Below are 23,577 nucleotides of genomic sequence, written 5' to 3'. Positions count from 1 at the left end.
TAACTTTTATTGATTTAATTTATGTATATACTAGCAGATCAGCCCGGTTTTGCTCGGGCCCTGTGCATTGTTCATAACTTTATTATGATTTTTGAGCATGTATATTTATTATGATATTTTGAGCATATGTATATCTATATTTATGTATACCCATAAGTTTCTTATTAAAAGTTATGTCTAGAGATCTGGTTATGTCTTGGGCCAACCCCTTGATTGTATGCCTTAAAAACTCAAGTATAAGTCCGAGTACTAAGAAACATTAAGAGAAATGGAGATAGTGAGAATATGATTGGATGCCCTGCACCACCAAAGAAAAAGAAATTGCAGTTTTAAGAGCCCCTCTCCCCTTCGTCATCAGTCTCTGTCCGGAAATACTAGGGGGTATTTCTTCAGATGTTACACTTCAATTTTTTTGTTCTCTTTCAGTGGAGGAGAAATCATATCGTCAATTGTCACTGGTCAGGTTTTACTTTTAAAGACATCACACCGCATACAGATGCCTGCTTGATTCCTCCCTTCGTTAACAGTTGTACAGAGTGGAACGATAAATTTGTCGCGCTAAGGAAAACAACACTACAGCTTTATTTTAAAACTTTTATTGAAAAAAAAATCAATTCAGGTAACTTGATTATGTAGTAGAGCTGACATCTATTTAATTAAGTCGACTTTAGATTCAATCACCGAAGGAGGAAGGCCAGTGAGAGAAGGATACAAAATCGTAGCACTCGTTCTGAAGTCAAGCCTTGGTTTCTTTGGACTTGTGGGCTGGCGCTGAGTTTTGCTGCCACACCCAGGGTCTGTCAGTGGGCAACTGATTGCACCAGGATCACCACATCTCTTCAGCACATCCAGGTATACTTTGGTGTTTAATTAAAAGCCAACTTCAAGATGTGAGGTGGCATGAAGTTGCCATCACTTGAAACCACACCAAAGATCATAACCGTGGCCGGAAACTTTGTTGAACTATGTCCTCAAGCGTTGAAACATCAGGAATTGCATTTTGAGGCTGCTGCTGTCATAACATTGGTGGAGAGCATGAGTTGTACTGCAGCACACATCTGATCTTGCTCGTTAAATATTGTGTCACTTTAAGACATGATAGAAGGCGCCTATAGCTTTTGTAAACAACTGGCCAACTAGTAGATGGTTTACAACAAAAAGAGAAAACCAGTGTTCGTCAAATATATAGGGGATATTGCATATATATATATATATATATATATATATACACATACATACATACACGGGATGTTGCATATATATATATATATATATATATATACACACACACACACACACACACACACACATATACATGGGATGTTGCATATATATATATATGTATACACACACGTGTGTGTGTGTGTACCCATCTTGGCAGCTTAAAAAATCTCTTAGGATGACTATTACATTTCTTTTCTTCATGTGTTTGTTTACCCAGGACATACATATTCTTTTTCCTGTGGTGCTTTCTGTTTCTTCCATTAATTTAGTTCAAACGCTTGAACTCCAACACTACAAAGAACTTTCACTAATGGCTTCGAGCCTGATATCAAGAGTTAATCAGGTTATTGGAAAGAATTCACAGAAGTACCAACAGGATAAATATATGTCCTGTTCAATTAAGCAGGTTTATAAAAGAATCGAAGTACGCACACACACACACACACACATAATAGTAGAAAACAGAAAATAATATATAGACTTAATCATACATATTAGACAATTTAGATACGCAGGCACATATCGAACAGAATTCACACACACACACACTATATATATATATATATATATATATATATATATATATATATATATATCTCACACATAAGATAATGTATGCATACACATATACATAACATAACTAGCATATCCTTTCCAAGAATTAATTACTGAAAACCACTTTTATATCCCCCTATAAAGATTAAAATCAGGATATGATAATATTTAACTTTATGTTTAGAATCCCCATTCAAACTTTATCCCAATTTATTAGATAATTTTGATTCTAGAAAACGTCTAAAATTAAATCCTTAAGCTTAAGGGTTCTCAAAATATGAAATTCAGGGAATTTAAAAAAAAATTGTTCCTAACGAATGGATCAAATTCAAAGCAAATCTAAAATATTTGAAATTTTAAATGGTTGTGCCATATGATTTATCCCCGAAATAAATTTAATCCTCCCACCTCAAAAAAACTCCAAAAAACTTGAGGAATATTTATTAATTAATGTTTAATAGCTATGATAAAAATTATAGAAAATCGGATTTACTATCCGGGCATAAAACTAGCATAAAGTAAATATAAACCCCATTTGAACCGTTTACACCAAGCACCAGTGTTTCAGAATTCATAATAGGTTAATTAGTTTAGGAGTGAATCCTATGCATATAGACATATATAACTAGAGATGCACACACACACACACACACATATATATATATATATATATATATATATATATATATTTAAGCATGATTAGTCTCTCGGATCTTCGAAAAATATAACATTGTTTTATTTTAATCGTTTCCGCCCGCTTGTTTTCCACCCAAAAAGGAACGCAACTAAACTTTATTTTAATAATGTACATATTTTCGATTTCCCTTTTTTAAATCCCGCGATACAGCTTTGAGAAATCGAGGGCGAAACCGGTCAGCTGACTCCACTTTTTTTTTCTTTCCTCTTCTTCACCCCCCCCCCCAGTCTTTTTTTTTTTATTTTAAAACGAATTTTACTTTTAATCCGGAATTATAAAAGTCTTCCCCTCATAATTGCAATATATAAGTTCATGAGTTCGATGCTAACCTGTGCTGACGAAGGCTAAAAAGCCAGAAACACGCATGTCCATAAGTAAACTTATGCACATAAGATAATATTTAATAATAAAAATAAATACGTAAAATAAAACACAAGAGCGTCTATTGATGTTATATATATAACAATAAAAACTTATAGCTCTTTAAAAAAAACGCTAAAAAAAATAAATAACAGCGTTTCGAAGTTGTTAATATCGCTTAAAAAATGAATGACGACAACAACAAATCATTATATATATATATATATATATATATAGATGAGAAACTTGAATGCCTACTAGACACTATTGTCGAGTGTCTAAGGTCTCTGTTTAAGGCTTTGTCAAGACAACCTGGCTTGAGGATACTTTTCCCTAAAGTAAACCCTGACTAAATATTCAAAATCACATAGTATTCGTTACCCAAATAAGATCTCGTCAATATTGTTGGCTAACACTGTTTTTACAAGAAATGGTGCACCTTCTTCAAGCGATGTTAACTAAAGTAAGATATTCCACTAGACAAGAGGAATTCTTGTCCTGGAACCCGCTAAGCCCTAGAAACCACAAGGAGTCTATACTATAAAATATTTAAATGATCGGTTGGAGAGAGTAAATTATGTTCTCAACTTCTTTACTTGTTTGAGACATAAAGGAGAACTTTAATAGAATATTCGAATATCTATATACCTTATATAGATATTACGCGTTAGCCCCCAGGTAGGGGCCCACTTGATTTCTGAGAACTAAGACTACATGATTACAAGAAAGATTTATAACATACAGGAGAGGAAAATTCTGATGGAATACTCAGATATCTATGTATCTCATTAAGAGATTAAGTGTTAGCCCCAAAGTAGGGGTCCTTTGATTTCAGACAACTTCAACTGAAGTAAAATGAAAAACAATAATAGTAATTAAACACACAAAATAAAATTATTAATATACAGAAAAAATTTTTATTATTAACAACTTTGTGATTGGATGTCTTCTAGTTAAAACTAAGTAAAGAGTTTGATGCATTACAGGTTGGAGAAGCTCATCTGTGAATCGCACGATCGGTTTTCTGGTGTTCCATCTTGCTTGCCATCATTCCTTATTTTAATGTATAAAGAAGGCTTGTGCTTAGCATGATTTGTCTTTTTACTGAAATGTTACTCATCCCTTTGATGTCTGAATAAAAAAATTGACTGAAGTAATATAAAAGAAATGTTTTAAATATAATTTGGGGCTTAAAGGGACACAACTCTGAAATGTTATTCATCCAGAAATCCGGGGTTTTGCTCCTCCCCTGAAGTCAAATTTTGTGTTTCTGTTACAAACATTCGGCATTTTGACAAACCTAGTCTGGCACAAAGCCATTTAATATTTCACACTCAGCTTAGCGAATTCCGCAGTCGGCATCGGATAGGATTTGAACTCTGCTTGTCAATTTCATAGTCCCTGTCAGTTACGATTACATTTCTCACAACTTTACATGAAACTGTTTTAACTTATTTTTGTAAAACTTATATTCCTTTAAGATTCCAATGATGTAAAAAAAAAAAAAAAAAGACGGTACGGAACAATGGCTGAGGATTTTACATTCTCACGTCAATGTGAATTAATGTTTATTTTGTTACCAAAAATAAAAGAAACTTGAAGGGGGAAAAAAGAGCTGTAAGACTTTCCAAAGATTTAAGACTTATAGCAATTTGTTTTTATTTTTTTTATTTTTTTCTTGTTTTTGGTTTTTGCTCTTCTTTTTATTCAGATCGATAATGAACGGAAGAAGACCTTAAAAAGCCTCTGGCCAATTGAAACCTCCTGGGAGGCTTAGGCAAAACAATGCAAGTACATTATTATTCAAATATTCGGCAATACAGAGTCAAGTCAAATCTCTGATGATTGCCAGACATTACAGAAAAAACTCTCTGGTTAGTGGTTCTATATTAACGAAACCAAAATAAGAAACATTTCAGAAAGAAAAAAAATGGAACGGAAATGAAGAATAAGAATGTTGCTTTTAGAATTTATCAGTGGATTCTGCCAGTCAGAAAGTCACATATGTCGGTTTGAGAAAATATTGGCAGATTAACAGGCTGATTTTATACACGTGTTCTTTTTTATGCTATAGGAAACAGATTGATGAGATATTTTGCCTGTGGGTGAAGATGTGAATAGCAGAGTGGTTATTTCATTGTGTTTGAAACCCAAACGTCAAGTTCACTGTGGTTTTTAGATGTCTGTAGTAACTCTGCTTATCTTGACATTGCTTCACGTCGTTCTAGACTTCTTGCAACTGAACTCAAGCAGTGCCCATTCAAGAAAAGTGTAGTTAGAGATTGCACAATCCTTGCCTCACAGTTTAACGTGCAGCTACTCTTACAGGGGGTGTCCATTGTCTTTGGGGACTGAACAGAGGTTTCCACTTTCACTTCCAGTGAGTCGCAGGTTTCCCTTGTTCATATTAGTCCAGGATACATCTCGATAATCAGTTTAACAGAGTTTGAGCCATTTTAAAACTAAATGGTCTTTTTGGGGGAGCTTAGTTATAGTTGTGTGCTATTCTAGGCGGTCCACTCTCATAGGCTTTACATTCTTTCTCTGAGAAGGGGTTTGCTAATCGCCTGAGGACAGAGCTGCTCATGTATTTTATGTAGACTAGAATGCACTATCTTAGGTCACATCTTCCTATAGTTGGAAGAATGTACATATTAGCTCCATTTGACTTTTGATGAAAGTAAAGTATCTGTTCTTATACTACGTTTCATTTTTTTCTGTCTTTGGTCAGTGAAGTAGAAATCCTTCTAGTCTGAGGCAATACTTATTTTTGTCCCAATCCAGAGTGCCCATTTTAAGAAACTGTATCTTGCCTAGAAAAAAAATGACCTTGTTGCCAACTCCGTACTTGTGCAGAGGCAAATAAATAGGGACACATGTTTCTTAATGATGATCTGATCTCTCAGTTTTCAGGTTTCATGACTCCCATGGCATCAATGAAAATGGTGAATATCAGCATATGAAGCTGCATCAGTTTGGATTTGGACTGAAGTTCCACTCTTTCTAAACCCGTTTCTCTGTTCTAATGTTTTTTTGGTTTGTTTATTTTTTAGGCATCCAATCACAGTTTTGATTTGGCATTGAGAGACATCATGAAGGTCGGGTAGTTTTTTCTACTTTTCTTAGATCTGTAATACAGCATGGTTGCTAGAAAAGCGGGAAATTTGAAGGTCAGCTTAGATCATGAATAAAATGTGTGATTGCTATTTTGTGATTGGTTCTTTTGTTGTCGAATGGGTGTGCAATCCGCATATTAAATGTCATGGATTACTGTGCTTGAAGCTTGTTATTAACAGAGATGCAAAACTGTCAACGTGACATCCATTCTATTGATGACTTGAAAACGTGCTTGGCAAGAGCTTGGAATGATATCCCACAAGTTATCCTTCAAAACGCCACACGAGCTTGGATTTCTAGGTTAAGACGCCACAGTGAAGTGCACCGACGACATTTTGAATATCTATGAGGATAATATAATATTTGTCTTTGAAAAACTTTGTAAAAATTATTCTTGGTAAAAATAAATCGTTGTTTAACAAATTTCACGCTTTTCTAGCGACCACCATGTAGATACCACAGGTCAGAGGTTAGGATGTCATGGGGTTGGGGCAGGTACTTAAGTTATTGTGAACTCTTGGTCAATTTGTTGTCGTCGTTCTCACCACCAAGTCTGAACACTTTTCAAATTATGTCAGCTGTTTGATTTATTTTGTAGAATAAGAAGTTCATATCATTGATTAATATCAGTACTTCCATAGTTATACTCATCTTTCAGCTGACAATAACTTCAGTCTCATTAACCCTTATCATCGAGTAGCTGTTCGCCTTTATAAACGGTGACTCAGTAGTAAAAGAAAATGTCTGGCATGGTTCAACATAAAAAAAAATTACTAACTAAATAAACTAGCTATAAAATCGGTCTATTCAACTACTAGATGTGAGGGCATCATCAGTGAAGTCGATTATAATATACAGGTTTTAACAGCATTAGCAGCAGCAACACTACATGGCAAGGTCAAAAGCATCTGAGTTCTTGGTGATGCCCTGATTGGAGTCGTCAAAGAGTAACTTGTTCTCTCCAGTAGAAAGATGCCTTTGCCCTCTTTCGTGATAGATTTTTCTTATTCTTATGTGTTTGGGTCGGTTGCTCATTAGATGGTCACTTTTACTAAGTTGTAGGCCATGTAGTGTTGCTGCTGCTAATGCTGTTAAAACCTGTATGTTATAATCGACTTCATTGACGATGCCCCACACATAGTAGTTGAATAAACCGATTTTATACCTAGTTTATTTATTTAGTAATATTTTTAATATTGAACTATGCCAGACATTTTCTTTTACTACTGAGTCACCATTTATAAAGGCGAACAGTCACTCGGTAATAAGGAATAATGAGACTGAAGTTATTGTCAGCTGAAAGATGAGTATAACTATGGAAGTACTGATATTAATCAATGATATGAACTTGTTTCTTGTGTAGTTTTTAACAAGTACCTATAAACATTGCATTTAAAAACGACCAAGATGTCATCAGTAAGTAAGCAATGTGGTCCATATGCAAGAAGTCCTTATAAAGATGTTCTGTCATTACTAGTGTTGACAGAATTAATCGGAATAGGAATCAGGAATCAGAACAACAAGAAATTTTTGGAGGTATCAGAATAAGTATCCAAAATGCTTTTAACCTAATTTCCAATTCTAAGAAACAATTTTTTACTTAATGTCTTTTTTTACTTAGTAGGTCACCACTTATCAAGGCCTAGAGGTCCTCAGGGATAAGGGTTAAGTGTTAGGTAGGTGCTGAGAATATCAATCACAATGGAAACTTCGGTAGGGTAAAATTATCTAAATGGGCCACTCAATAGAAATTCACTCACATTAGACTTTAAGACAACCATGTTATAGTCAGCCGGGAAGCAGACAGACGGTACTGTGTTCCACAGATGGAAAACTCTCGGGAAGAAGCTCTGTTCATGGAATTTTCATTTAGTTTTGGGCACAGATAGGGTGCAAGGAATATTTTTTGGCAGTTGTTTCAGCTAGGTGAGTATTTGTCGTGAATGTTTGAATTTAAAAATTAATTTTCTATTGCTGGCACTAGTAAAAAAATGTAGATGAAAATCTCACAATGAATTTATTAAAATCTTGCATACGATACATAAAGGAAAACCATCTCACCCATCGCCAAATGAAACTCCACTTTTTTGGCAATTTTAGAATCAGAAGCGGTAATTGTATCAGAACCAGAAATACAAAACAGAACCGCTAATTGCATCGGAATCGGGATAAATTTTGAAATCGTCCAGTCACTAGTCTACACATCCAACTGGATGAAAATCTGATTGTTAATGTATCCCTTTTATATAGTAAATTGAAAACGTTGCCCTGCAAGCAGACAGTTGTTATATACGTTTCTATATTACGTTGTTTCTGCGCGTGTGAAAATTCTAAGGTTGATTGCCGTGTCTGAGCGAGATCAATCTCTGTCTTAAGTGTCCATTTCTATCAGGATTGAACGCCGATCAGCTGCTCAGCTTGAATAATTGATTGCGACAGTTGGACTCGTTTGTCTCCCTTGATTGTTGGCTTTGCGTTGAATTCCCTCGCTCCTTTCTCCCCTTCAACAGAAAGATGGCCCCGCACTCCTAAGCGCCGTTTTCAATCTGATTGTATCACTCAACCTTCGTAAACTTATCTGACTATTGTGCAAGTTTATTTGCATCAAACAAAAACATGGAGGAGAAACCTGAATGATGGACGGTTGATTCGAGCTGTCTCTTTTATGGCATGGCAACACTTTCATGGGTTATTTAAGGCTGAAACATGATATCTAGCGTGAACAATTCTGTGTAAAAGAATGATTAAAGATGATGGTTTGTTTTGCCTATAACCGGTAGTAAGTGGTGTTCACACCTTCCGTAATGGAATTATGCTATGTTTTGGAACAGATGCAACAGATTTAAAATGGTGCACCAATCATTAGCTTCTTTCTCTCACAAGACCGGTAAAGTGATTAGTTAAACGTATTTAAAAGAATACAATGGTGATGATGATGACAGTGGTGACGTCGTGTTTGGAGTCGACTTCTGTTCATACGAACATGTACACATGCGACACATATTTTTTATTGTGATTGAGTTGATGATAATCCTGAAGGGCGATAACTCAATTCGTTTGATTCAATTTACGAATAATAAAAAATATATACGTGCATTTTTTTTTTAAAACGGCACTGAATGACCGGATGTTGTCGTACGTTGGCTGCATACGAAATATTTTATTTATTATTTTTTTCGGCAATTCTCGCTGGGCATTAGAATATTGTTAATGGAACGGGAACTAGTGATGATTTCTAGTGTGATAGGGTCAACGCACGGGTAGGTATTAATGGCTTAAATCTGTGTGTTTTTATTGCAAAAAAAAAAAAAATCGGTATTTCTAACCAAATAGGTCCCTCACTCCAGTCTTTTAGTGTTGCATCTCTCTTCTTCCTTTACAAATACTTCTGCAGAACTTGATTCAATGAGCTTACTGCACTTAAATAATCTCTCCCTCACAGCGTAAATAATCCCGCCCTACCTGACTCATAACAAAATCGCACACCTTCACTGTTGAGATTCATAGATGGTAGATTTTCTACTACGATTCATTCAGATTGCCATCCTATAAACCTGACCCCTATTAAAGTAGCCTTAACGTTTCAGTGGCGATATGCATTGTTTGAGGTGAATAAAAGTTGTTTTTTTTTTAAATTAAAAATTCAGAAGACAGAAACAATCAACTTTATAGTTTCTATTGCAAAAGACTAATTTCATTCCGATAAAAATGTAGCCTTTTGGCCTTCTTGAACTACATTTCTCGCCGCGGTTAACGTTATCTGAGTGGTTTGTTCCTTGCTAATGGAGTTGGGATGGCTTTGTGGTTGGGTTCGAATCTCATGACCGGTGGTAATGGTGACTCTCTGCACTGATAATTCCCAAAAGGATACAGCACTAATGTTTGTACATGTTAAAACATAACCATATTAATAATAATAATTATATATATCTATATATATATCAGTGTGTTTTCCTATAGAAAACAAGTTAGAGAATCTCTGTAAAATCTAAAAGTCTATTCTCATGTAAAATTTACCGTGGAAGTATTTCCAAATCTCTAAGTCTACCTCCAAGGGAGTTATAAAGAAATAACCCCTTCTAAAATTTTTAAAATAATTTATTTCATGAAATTTAACTCGTATATATAAAATTTTCTGGGGGAAGTGTTCACGAATTTCTAAGTAATTTTATAAACGAAGTGAATTTAAAGGTAGTGAGGGAGAACCTCCTGTAAAACTTAATATTTTAATGAAATTTATATCATATATAAAAAATTCTTGGCGGAAACAATGGAAGTGTTCCTGAATCTCGAGATTATTCCTTATTCGTTGAATATTTAATTGGACCCACTAAAGTAACCCATCGAGATAGAACTCTCGTAAAGCTTTGAATACATCGGATCTTAAGGAAATTTAAATCATAGGCATAAGACACGGATTCAGAAAGTTTTTCAACATTTCAGCTTCTTCCGACTATATTGAGAGAGGGGGAGGTCTACATCAAAAAAGGAAGGCAGTATGAGCAAATACGTTATATGGTATTATGAACATAGTGCTAAAGTGACATAGTTGTGATTCACATTCATCCTGAACAACGTCGGTTTTTTCCTGCTAATATATATATATATATATATATATATATATATATATATATATATATATATATAATGTTAATGTTTTTGTGCATTTATCATTAAAAAGAAAAGTCAGAATCTATATATTAATACGATAACGTGTGTGTTATTTCGTGTGTCACGCTTATATCTTTTTGCATCCGAGTGACTGTCGTTTAATTGATATGACCCGACAAGCTACTAAGTCTCATCCCTTTACAGTGGAGATCCCTAGGTGCAAGAAAGCCTTTTACTCCAATACTTTCTTCCCCAGAACTGCGGGTCTTTGGAACTCCCTTCCGGGATTCTGCTTTCCCAACTGCAATGATATGCAGAAGTTCAAGTGTAATGTTAACAAACATCTTTCTACTCTTCTCCCTTCATAATGACCCCGCTAATAAATTCCCTAATAGTAGCCCCCTGCTTCAAAGTGGCACTGTGCCTTGTTTGGGGTGAAAATTGAATAAAAAAAAAAAAAAAAAAAATAAATAAATAATTTTACTAAGAATTCTTCATAAGCTTTGTTTCGGTTATAGCTGAAGGAAATCAAGTTTATATATATATATAACTACTTCATTTACTCACATAAAATTAATATACAAAAGTATAAATTTATGCATAAACTTTAAGTATTTACTTCAGAAGTTCTCAATACATAGGTAGAGCTAGTTAGTAAGTTATAAAATATATATGGTGATTAAGCTACACAGAATATTCCGCGTTTCATCCACTCTAAGACTCTTCAGGCTTATCTGAAGAGTCCTAGAGTGGGAGGAAACGCGGAGTATTCAGTGTAGCTTAATCACCATATATATTTTATAACTTACTATATATATATATATATATATATATATATATATATATATATATATATACATACATACATAGAGAGAGAGAGAGAGAGAGAGAGAGAGAAGTTTTGGCTTTGGTTTCGATTCAAGCTGATGCACCCAAGTCATATGGATATATTTTTGAAATCATAGCTTTATAATATATAAAATTCGATAGAACAATAACTCTATAATAATATATACGAAATCTGCTTAAATTATAATATCATATTTAAGCATATTTTGCAACTGGGCTACGCCAGGTGTCCCTGCTAACTTAGATAAATACTTTTGCAGTTTTAACAAAAGAGCTATAATGATAATAGTACATGTCCATTTACGCTGAAGATCCACAAAATGCCAACATCTATATATTATATATGAAAGAGTGGTAGTATTCCTCATTCAATCCTGAGCAACGTCGTTTTTATTCTGCTAGTATATGATATATATAAGGCATTACGCCTGTCTGTATGTCTTTCAGTCAGTCGGTCAGTCTCCAAACTATTTCCTCCAAAACTAAAAATCACAGAGCAGCGCTAGGGGCCTCAAATGATTGGATTTTTTTGGACCGTTCTTTTATGGGACTTCAGCTTGATAGTTTTTAAAGTGTGAAAATTGAAAAAAAATCTCTATACATTTTGTACATTCATTTTAGTTTATTTTAAATCAGTTTATATGCATGTCATGTTGATAGAGTGGTAACGTCACCAGCTTTGAATGCTACAGTATTGCTTTCGGTTTCGATTCTACCTGATGGCACTTAAATACTTTTTTTTTGTACTTTTGAAATCACGGCTCTATAATACCCCGGATATCTTAGCACTAAGTGAGACTAACCTACACTCCTCCATCCCCTCTAACTACTTTAACATGCCTGGATATCTCCCACTCTGCCGTAAGGACTCTGACAGACATATGCACGGACTTGGAGTTTACATTCGTAATACCGTTCCCTTGACTAGAGAAACAAACCTAGAAACGGATGATCAAGCCTTTATGTGCTTTAGACTAATCATGCAACACAACATTAGCTACTTTTACTTTCTCTACCGCTCTCCCTCGACCCAAGACTGCACCATAATAAACAAAGTATCTGACAGCATAGACACAGCACTCTCCTTCGACACTAGCGCCCAAGTACATGTATTTGGTGACTTTAATGTCCATCACAAAAACTGGCTTGGATTCTCTACTTATACAGATGCAGCAGGCAGCGCAACTCATAGCTTCTCTGTATCTCACTCCCTATCGCAAATTGTTACTTTCCCAACCCGCTTCCCTGATCAGGAAGAGCAACACGCATCACTATTAGATCTGTTTTTGACCACAGTTCCTGATGATTGTGTAACGAAAGCCGACAGCCCACTTGGGAACGCTGATCATGCGGTAATAATGGTTGAAATCGCCCTAAACTCCAGACCCAAAACTGAAGAGCCAATGCTCAAAACAACGAGATATTATAAAAATGCTGACTGGGAAGCTATCAGAGATCTTATCAGAGACGCCCCATGGGGAAATATTTTTTCTCTTCCTGCTGAACAGTGTGCAACTGAGACCACTGAATGGTTCAAAACTGCAATCGAAGCGCATGTTCCCATGCGGAAATTCTATAGCAAGCCCCACTCTCCCCAATGGTTTACTTCGACTTGCGCAACTGCCATTGCTCAAAGGCAGCATACATTCTGCAGGTTTAACCGACATAAGTCCAGTTCAAACAGACAAAAGTACATAGAAGCTAGAAGTAACGTTAAGAAAGAAATAGCGACAGCTAAGAGGGAATTTACGGAAACCACTAAAAAACGCATCGAAGCACAAAAATTAGGAACTCGTGACTTCTGGAAAATCTACAACAGTGTAGTAAATAATGGGCAATCAACAATTCCCCCACTAACCAACAATCACGAGGTTCTTTGCTCAGCAACCGAGAAGGCTAACATGCTTGCGAGTCGGTTTGCCTCCAACTCTACACTGGACTCTCTAAACCACCCCCTACCTGACTTTCCTATGCGGACAGACGCCACGCTAGACGATCTGGAAATCACCCCTGCTCAGGTGCATGTTATCATAAAAAACCTTGACACTTCCAAAGCATGTGGACCCGACCTCATCCCAGCTGTGCTATTAAAAAAGTGCTCAGCCGAAGTAGCTCCAGTTCTCTCCAAACTCTACAACAAATGCCTTAATGAATCTTGCTTTCCGAGCTGTTGGAAAACTGCTTCTGTGGTACCAGTATTCAAGAATTCTGGCGAAAGAACTGACCCATTAAATTATCACCCTATTAGCCTCCTCCCACTTTTTGCCAAAATATTTGAGACCTTAATTAACCATGCTCTAGTCCAGCACCTTACAGATGCTAAACTTCTGACCGACCATCAATATGGATTTAGACAAGCCCGTTCCACGGCAGACATCCTCACTGTAATCTCTGAACGCATATACCATTCACTGGACAAAGCGGGAGAGGGCAGAGCGGTAGCTCTAGATATATCTAAGGCTTTTGACAGGGTATGGCATGAGGGTCTCCTCAGGAAGATTAGATCTTACGGTATCACTGGTAGAATACTTAACATAATTAAATCCTTCTTAGATAAGAGAAAAATCCAGGTTGTCCTCGACGGTCGTACGTCTAAACAATATAATATAAATGCGGGAGTGCCCCAGGGATCTATCCTTGGTCCTCTGCTGTTCCTGATATTCATAAATGACCTCCCCGACAAAATTGCCTCTGAGATGGGTATATATGCTGATGACACCACACTCTATAGTAGGCACGACAGGAAAACAAATGAACATATATCTAAAGTAATGGCAGAAACACTAGAGGATGACCTCAAATCAGTAGTGGAATGGGGACAAAAATGGATGGTAACGTTCAATGCCACCAAGACAAAACTGGTTTCATTCAATAATTACAAGAAACCTTCTCTACCACCTATAGCAATGGCCAACAACACTTTAGCTGAGAGTACGTCTTTCAAGCTCCTTGGCCTAACGTTCACAGGAAACATGAGCTGGAACAATTACATCGAGGGCATTGCCAGGGCCGCTGTGAGGAAGGTGGGCTCTCTCTACCGTGCTAGAAAACTTCTAACACCCGAAAGTATCCTGTACCTCTATAAGGCCACTATTCGCCCATGTATGGAGTATTGCTGTCATATTTGGGCCGGTGCATCGGCTACTAGTCTCTCGCTCCTTGACAGGGTTCAAAAGAGAGTCGCAAATCTGATAGGCCCTAAACTGGCATCAAAACTGCAGCCTCTGTCCCATCGTCGAAACGTTGCATCCCTCTGCCTGTTCTACAAGTATTATAATGGTGAATGCTCTGAAGAACTGCAAGCACTTGTGCCCCCATGACGTGAACACCCTCGACAGACCCGACAAGCTACAAAATCCCACCCCCACACTGTAGAGATCCCTAGATGTAAAAGATCTTTCTACTCCAGTAGTTTCTTCCCCAGAACTGCTAGACTTTGGAATTCCATTCCAGGTCACTGCTTCCCCAACTGTACTGACATGCATAAGTTCAAGTGCAACGTGAACCAACATCTCGCTGCCCTAATCCCTACATAGTACCCCAGTAGATGTTTCCCCTGATAGTAGCTCCCTACATTAAAGTGGCAATGTGCCTTGTTTGGGGTGAAAATGTAATAAAAAAAAAAAAAATAAAAATAATAATATATATGAAATCTGGACAAATTAAAATAACATATTGACGTCTATTTTACGACTCGGGGAAAGTATATGATGTACTAGCTAAAGATCTATAAAGTATATGATGTACTAGCTAAAGATCTATAAAGTATATGATGTACTAGCTAAAGATCTATAAAAGTATATGATGTACTAGCTAAAGATCTATAAAAGAACGGTTCATAAAAAATCCAATCATTTCCAGTTCCTAGCACCGCTCTACGACTTTTAATTTCGGAAATATAGAGTTTGAAAATATAGAGACTGACAGACAGACAGATATATAGCTTTATATATATATATATATATATATATATATATATACATACACACATACATACATGCACACACACACACACACAAAGGAAGCCAGAACTAAATGCACATTTTACTATTGTTTGTTTGCAATGTTGGCCCTTGGCTGACCAAATATCTACTCAGTTAATCAAACCAATCTACTTGTCTTCTTTTATTATTTTTTTTTTTTTGTTATTTGCAAATGCTCGCTCCCTAGAGTATCGAGAAACATTACAAGTGTTTGCACAAATACACGCACACATCTAATATATATACACACACACACACATAAAACCAAGTCTAAGTTATTTTCTTGCTTTGCTCAAGGGAAGTAACCTGGTTGATCAACTTTTTTCCCCCCTTTCTTTTAGTAGTGCCAATTGTTGCACGGTGATGACACTTTCTAGACGACCTACAAGCTGATACACATGACTTACACGTAGGTAGCACTAATTAGATTTATCTTTCTCACTACAGTGTCTTGTTAGCAGAATGTATGCTTACTGTACTTTCTTACAAATATGACATTCTTGTTATCACCTGTCTATGGTTATTTCTGTTTATTACTATTATATTTTCCACTCCCTTGGAGTTCTCACAAAGATCATCAGAGATTACTCACTGACAACAACCGGTGGTGTTCCCTGGTGTCAGAATGACAACAAGTCTCCTCAGATTTCCAGTACTCTTCACCTTTCAATAATCTTTGCAAATCTATCCATAGCCCTTGAGCCCCTGGACGGGCATATGCCATCTACAACATTTTTGTAGAGGTTTTTGTAGCGAGGAGTTCTTTTTACAGGGTGAGGGAGCTGGCCCCACGCCCAACCTTCCTAGAAGGTACATACAGCACCTAGCCTTCCCAAATGGTCATCCATCTGGTACTGGTCAGGCTCAACGTTGCTTAACTTCGATGGTCTGGCGAGAACCGGTGTGACAACGTGACTGTGCCATACAATCTTTTCAAATGACTTTGCATTATTGCAACAGCCACTTACCATTGACTTCTCATTGACAGCGACCATTGGTCTTCACTAGAATTTGGGTGGCAACAAGCATCTCCTAAAGCCTCAGTCTTCTTTACATTCATCTAGTAGAGGTCTGGCTAGTGCTTTCTCTCCTCAATCTTTTCATCCTCTTTAACTCTTAGTGACTATTTAGGGTGGCACCTGTCTATGTCGACACTATCATTTGTTTAATTTTTTTTTATTACGTTTAATTATCAGAAAAGTAATTGTTTTAGTTTTCATGACATTAAAATCAATGCGAATAAAACTTAATTTTTCCGTAAGTGATAATTTGATATTTCTTTTAATCCAGACATATGTACAAAGTTAACTTAAACACTAACCGAATTTGCAATGGAGCTTTAACAAAGAAAACAGACCATCAGAACAACATTTCAGAGAGAGACTGGACAACAGCTATGGATCAAAAGGTTCAAAACTGATCCTCTCCTACTGGCTTGAGAATCCTGGTTTCTGCGGCTCTCCTCTAGACTCTGAAGCACCTTAGACCCATTGGAAAACTAGTGAATGCCTTTTTTGGTTAATTAACTAGTACATTATTAACCTTCAGTGGTTAATTATGATTTAAATAAAAAAACATACCTTGTTTGTTTCATATAAGATTCATATTAAAAATCATGAAGATAAATTAATTAACATGTAGCATGTTTTAATTTTGCACTCATAAACATGGAGAGACCGTCTGTCTTTATATGTTGACAAGATGAGAGAAAAAACAGGTAATTATTCGTTTCATATACAAACAAAAAGAAGGTAACTCTAAGTTACTCAAAAGCTTATATTAAAGAAAAATGACACGTCATCATAAACCCATACACGAACAATGGGAAACAACTCTTTACACGGTAAAAAAGAAACAATCTCTGGTCCCCCCTCGCCAATCTTTCACGAAAAACACCTGTCTAGCTGAATCCACTGTAAAAAATTTCCCCCCACTCTTTATCTGTGCCTAAATCAAAACGTGGATTCCACGAACAAAGCTTCTTTCTTAGAACTGCACGCCTGTGGAACTGTTCTGTCTGTCTGCTTCCCACCTGACTACAACTTGGATGTCTTCAAGTCCAACGTTAACAAATTCCTAATGAACCGCTCTCTTAAGTAAACACTTCATTAAATCTCAACACTAACTTACTGTACTTGCAATAACCCCTATCCCTGAGTGGGTTCCGGGCCTTGATAAGTGGTGACCACCGTGTAAAAAAAGCAAAAAAAAAAAAAAAAAAAAAAAAAAAACTGTTGCAGTTTTCACAGTATCAAAACCTATACCCACATTGATAATTTCAATGTACCTGCCTCCTATTGATATGGAAATCTCCCCTTCTGAGGCCCTCCCTCCCGGTTCTGAAGCACCTTATTTCCATTGGGAAACACTCAACCACTTGAGAACAGGGATGAGGCGATCAAAAGTTGTTATGATCAGATGAGGCTACAAAAGGGCAACAATCTACAAACGTAGAAAGGAGGTCCATACAATGCAATGCTGCTTTGCTTGCCCTCTAACACTTAACCAGTGGTCCTGAATATGACCTTAAACTATATCCAATGGTGAAGCCCCATCTTGCGGGCTTTGGGGAGTGTGGAGCCACCCTTTAATTGCCATTGCTCCCAGGTCCACTCTGATCCGGAGTGGTAGTATCTGTTAGGGTCCCAACTATGGGTTGAATAGAAACCGACTTGAAAACAAAAATATATTCTATTAAAAAATTTTTCTTCAAAATCTTTGGATTCAGCATTAAATAACCTGAAAAGGGTTGATATGCCGTAAAACAAAAACAACCAACCAACCAACTTAACCAGTGCAGCTTGTCCATTAGTAATTATTTGGTGATTTAAATTCACAGGAGAAACGTTAACACATCAACAGGAAATAAAAGGCAAACATGAACTAGAGGAAATAACATCCTGTGATATAAGATAGTTACAAAGAGTGGTGGTTCTGTTGGGAACTTGAGGTGATGAGACATGCTAAGACAGGACTAAAGAATCTATTATAAATGAATGATATTTCATGTCCTTGCCACTAGCAGAGATGAAGGCAACGTCAACAGCTTAATAAAATGGCTATTAAAATTCAGGGTATCATTTTCTTCATGATGTTGTGCCAACTTTGATTCCAGAGTGAGAATGTATTCTAGGAAATGACGAGAGACGACCTAGGATGAGGTGTCCTCAGTCCCAGAGGAATGCTACGGTTACGAATTGAAGACACGAGTTATAATTTAATTGTACTGCTCCTGATTTGTTCATTTTTATTTGATCATGACATACATAACATTACGACTCTCCTATGAGGGGAGGTAATGCAACATGACTACAATGATAAAAGAAGAATCAGAACAATAGGCGAGAACCTGTTTAATGTTTGTATGTAAATTAACAATTAAGGACTATGATGGCTCTATTAACTTTTTTTTATATGCAGGTCACCACTTATCAATGCCCAGAAGCCACTCAGGGATAAGGGTTATTGTGTGTACAGTAATCAATGGGATAGTGTCGTAATAATAGTTAGAGATGTGATAAAGTGTCATTACTTAAGGGGGCGGTTAATCAGGAATTTGTTTGTGTTGGACTTGAATACATCCAAGTTGAAGTCGGGAAGGAAACAGGCAAGCGACAGAGAGTTCCACAAGCGTGCAGTTCTAAGAAAGAAGCTTTGTTCATGGAATCTATGGTTCAATTTAGGTACGGATAAAGAATGGGGAAAATTATTGACATTTCAGCTAGTCGGGTGTTTTTCGTGAAAGATTGGCGAGGGGGGACGAGAGAATGGAGCTCAGCCGAGCACTTGCTATGGAAATAACGATAAAACAGACAGGCTCGCAACGTCTCTTCTGTGGGAGAGAGGTTGCAGGAAAAAGAAAAGGGCATCCCTCACCAAGCCACGAAGTCTATTTTGTACTCTGTCAAGGCAGGATAGGCTGTTTTTAGCAGCTCCTGCCCAGATGTGGCAGCAGTACTCCATCCTTGGACGTACTTGGCTTTTATATAGATAGAGAATTGCATCGTTAGTGAGATATCTTCTGGAGCGGTAGAAGGATCCCACCATTTTCCCAGTGATCTTGGCCACAGACTTGATGAATGTGTTCCATTTCAGATCAGGAGTAAAGGTCAAACCCAGAAGCTTATCAAAACATGGGACCTCCCCTAGACGAGAGCTATCCATTTCAATCGATGCCAGATGGGGATCAGAGCGTTGATGATGTCATGATAGGAGCTTGGTCTTAGATGCATTATTAACTGAGGATAGTTTTATCTTTTAGATAATGCACGGATAAAAATCTAATGCGATTAATGTCTAGTGTGTGTAAAATTCATTCAGTATTACAACTCTTACTCATGATCTCATAACGAACTTCTCCCAATATATTAAATAACAATAAGAATGTTGGCTTATTCATAACTACAACTAGGTGGACAAGTCAAGTTTCAACGTAAGTTTATGAGTACCAAATATAGTTGAGGAGTTTAATAATTATGAATTTTATTCACGAAAATTTCTTGTAAATTATAGGGGAGCATATCACCGTGTAGTACTAAAACTCTAGTGTATATGTCTATCTTTCATTTATAGAGACAGAATATAATATAATGAAACTGAATGTCTTGGCACAATTATTATACTTTGTCCATAGCATTTGTTTGCAGGTATTTATTTGTTTGTAGGTAATTATTTATTTGTAGGTATTTATTTTGTGGAATATTAAAATACAATACAAAACGATACATTTCTTTTTCGGATTGAACAAGTTGCAACAAATACTGTATAACTATAATCCCACAAATCTAATCAGCATGGGCAATAAAATTCCCGAGTTTTTGTTTTTATTATTATTAATAAATCACCTTAAAGGCATAAACACATGCATGGATAATGATGGATTGTCAGTTGATTGGTGAAGAATATTATGATGAAAAATGATTAATGGAATGAATAAAATTTAATTATTTATCATGACGGTTTAGAAGTATTTGTTGACATTAGATTTGAAGACAGCCATGTATTATTTTCGTGAATTTTTTTACATAAGGATTGATACTTTTTATTATTTGGACTACTGTTCTCATCTTAGATGTTATTCTCACAGCATTCCGGCCGATGTAACCTCCGACCATCTTCAGGTCGGTCGTGCTGAATTTGGAAATGGCTGCTGAAATGAGATCAAGTTACCCTCTGTGGAGTAAACAAAGAGTACCATTCAAAATTCTGCAAGGATTCCTGAATTCCACAAGATTTACCTGAAAAAGGTTGGAGGTTACATAAAAAAGATATGAACAGTAATCTGAATGAACCAAATAATACAAAATAAATTGTAGTCCATAAGGAAGCAATCTTGAGGTTACGTGTTCCAGAGATGGAATCTTTAAATCCAGTTGGATTTATTCTATTAACTTGCCCCATAATACGATTTGTAAAGTTACGGATCCTCTTTTCAACCAAGGGCTAAATAACGCGGCCAATGAATCGTATAGATGTTTTGTTTTGGCAATAAATATTTCAGAAAAAGGTTGATATGCCGTAAAACAGACGAACCAAACAAACACATCGTTTTCTTCCTTTTTCGTTTTCTATTTTATTTTCTAATTTGTCTAATGCTTTCATCCAATAGTTTCGTTTTTAATACTGTTAGATTAATTTTTCTCCTCATTTTTTTTATATTGTGTTAATCTTTGCTTTCGAGCACTTCCTTACATGAAATTTTTTTATAACACTTTTTCTTATTGAATTCACTTTTCAAACTCAATTCTAATCAGAGAATCTTTTCCTCTTTCGATTTTGTATCTTCGCAGTTTTTCTTTGTCTTCCTCGTTCTGCTTCATCTTCATCTTCCAACCTCCAAGCTTCGTCTCAACATTATTCCATTTAATTTCTTTTCTAGTTCATCTGACCTCTTCTGACATGATTTCTAGTCATTTCTCACCAGCATTGAAATCAGGTCAAACTTCTTTCATGTGTCTTCTTTAAAATCTATTATATATGTCTGTGTGATTCCAGATTCAGATTTTATTTTAAAAAAATACTCTGATCTTTTAGAAATTAACATTTCAACTGCGCAACAAGTAAGAAAAAAAGTAAAAAAGCTCCAAACGCAAATAAAATAAGAGAATACAGTAGATACGGAGGCCCTAGGGTACGGTTTTTTTTTTCTGGTTACGCTGTGAAATAGCGTAACCTGGTTACAGTATTTTCCCCGCCTTACGGTGTTATTTATAATGTTATTTGATTATATACATATGTATTATATACTGTATTGTATTTTGTTACTAATTTTTAATATCGTATCCGGGGTTCTATTGTACATATTTTCATCTAATGAGATGAGCCAAAAATATTTCCATCAAAATCGTAAAGAATTTGTATTATTTGGATTCTTCGGACTACTGTTCTCATCTTGCGTGTTATTTTCTACTATGTTTCAGCTGATGTAACCCCCAATCTCCTTCAGGTGTATCTTGTCAAACTCGGGAATCTTTCTGTCGAACACGGTAATCAACATAGAATTTTGGACTGCTTTATTTAATCTACAGTGATAGCATGACGTCATTCCTTCAGCAATGACCAGGAAGAAGTCCTAAGTAATTTGTATTCTGACTGGCGGGAACTCGAATGCCTACTAGACATTATCTTTGAGTGTCTAAGATCTCTCTGTACAGACGAGACAACCTGGCATAAAGATATTTTTCCCTAGAAGTAAACTTTGACCAAATATTAAAAATCACATTGTAGTTGCAACCCCCCCCCCACCAACCAAATCTCCTCGATATGGCTAACCCACACTAGTTTTTATGAAGAATTGCACACCTTCTTGAAGTGATGACGCCTTAAGTACAACACAAAGCTGGATACTCCACCAGAGTAGATGAATTCTTTCCTGAAATCCAGTAAGACAAAGATACCAAAAAAGAAAGAAAAAATATACTATGCATATTAAAATAGTCAATTGGGGGCGAGGAAAGTAATATTCTAACTTCTTTACTAACTCAGTATTTGAGAGAAAAAGAACATTAATGGAGCATTCGAATATCATTAATGGAAACATTAATGGAACATTCGAATATCTTTGTATTTCATATAGTGTTCAAGTGTTAGGCCTAGGTAGGGGAGCCCCTCCCCCTCTTGATATCCAAGACTGGAAAACCCGAGACAAATGGAACAAAAGAACATAGCTCACACTGAGAATTGAACATTTGACCCGCAGAAAACTGTCACTGACAACCGAATTTTACCAAATACTTTATCCGTTATGCCACAAGACCTTGAGATTTACCAAACCTCATTGCAAAAATTCGGAAACCAAGAGTCTATTAAATTTTCGGAGGCAAACCACTTGAAACTTCTCTTGCAGAATATAAGAAATAGATATACCTTCTCTTCAGTCCGGTATGCAGTAATCCGTCACCAAGTCAACGTACAATGAGGTTTAGCAGTTTGAACAGCAAACACACTTACTCATTGTAATTCAAATACACACAAGCTGGACTATCCATCCTTACACAATCAGCAGGAGTCTGTCACTTATTGAATATTTTGAACTCAGTTCTTATAATTTTCCTTCTTTGGTCTGTCGAGGTGGGTCTCTTTAAATAGGGACTCCATTGAAACATGTATGCACATATGTAACCGATAATGTTTGTATAATAAACAGCCTATATACCTGCTTTGGACTCAAGGATACGGATTTAAGAGTGTACAGTAGTCAAAAGGACAATATAGTAATCGATAAGTAATGGAAATTCGGTAAATTTGTTAACTTAAGTGGAACGGGTCATCAAAAACTTGTATACTTTGGACTTGAAGACAACCATATTGTAGTCAGCTGGAAAGCAGGAAAACGAAAGACAATTCCACAGGCGTGCAGTTCTCAGAAAGAAGCTTTGTTCATGGAATCTACGTTTAGGTTTAGGCACAGATAAAGAATTGAGGGAATTACTGATAGTGTTTTCAGCTAGACGAGTGTTTCTGCTAAGTTATAATTGTTATTCTTTACTCAAGAAAAGAACCAAGAGAACAGCTTCATCACTGGATCACAGTCATTGCAGAAACTATATAACTATCAAAAAAGAACGAAAAAGAACAGGATGAAATATGGGAAAAAGAAAAGAAAAACACATGAAGAATCTGATTTGATTGAAGGAGAGATAAACGAAACTAAATAAAAAAATAAATAAAAAGAAATATCCT

Source organism: Euprymna scolopes, chromosome 4 (assembly GCF_053919585.1).
Source record: "Euprymna scolopes isolate OS-2025 chromosome 4, ASM5391958v1, whole genome shotgun sequence".
NCBI lineage: Eukaryota > Metazoa > Mollusca > Cephalopoda > Sepiida > Sepiolidae > Euprymna > Euprymna scolopes.
Note: the sequence above shows the minus strand (reverse complement) of the source record.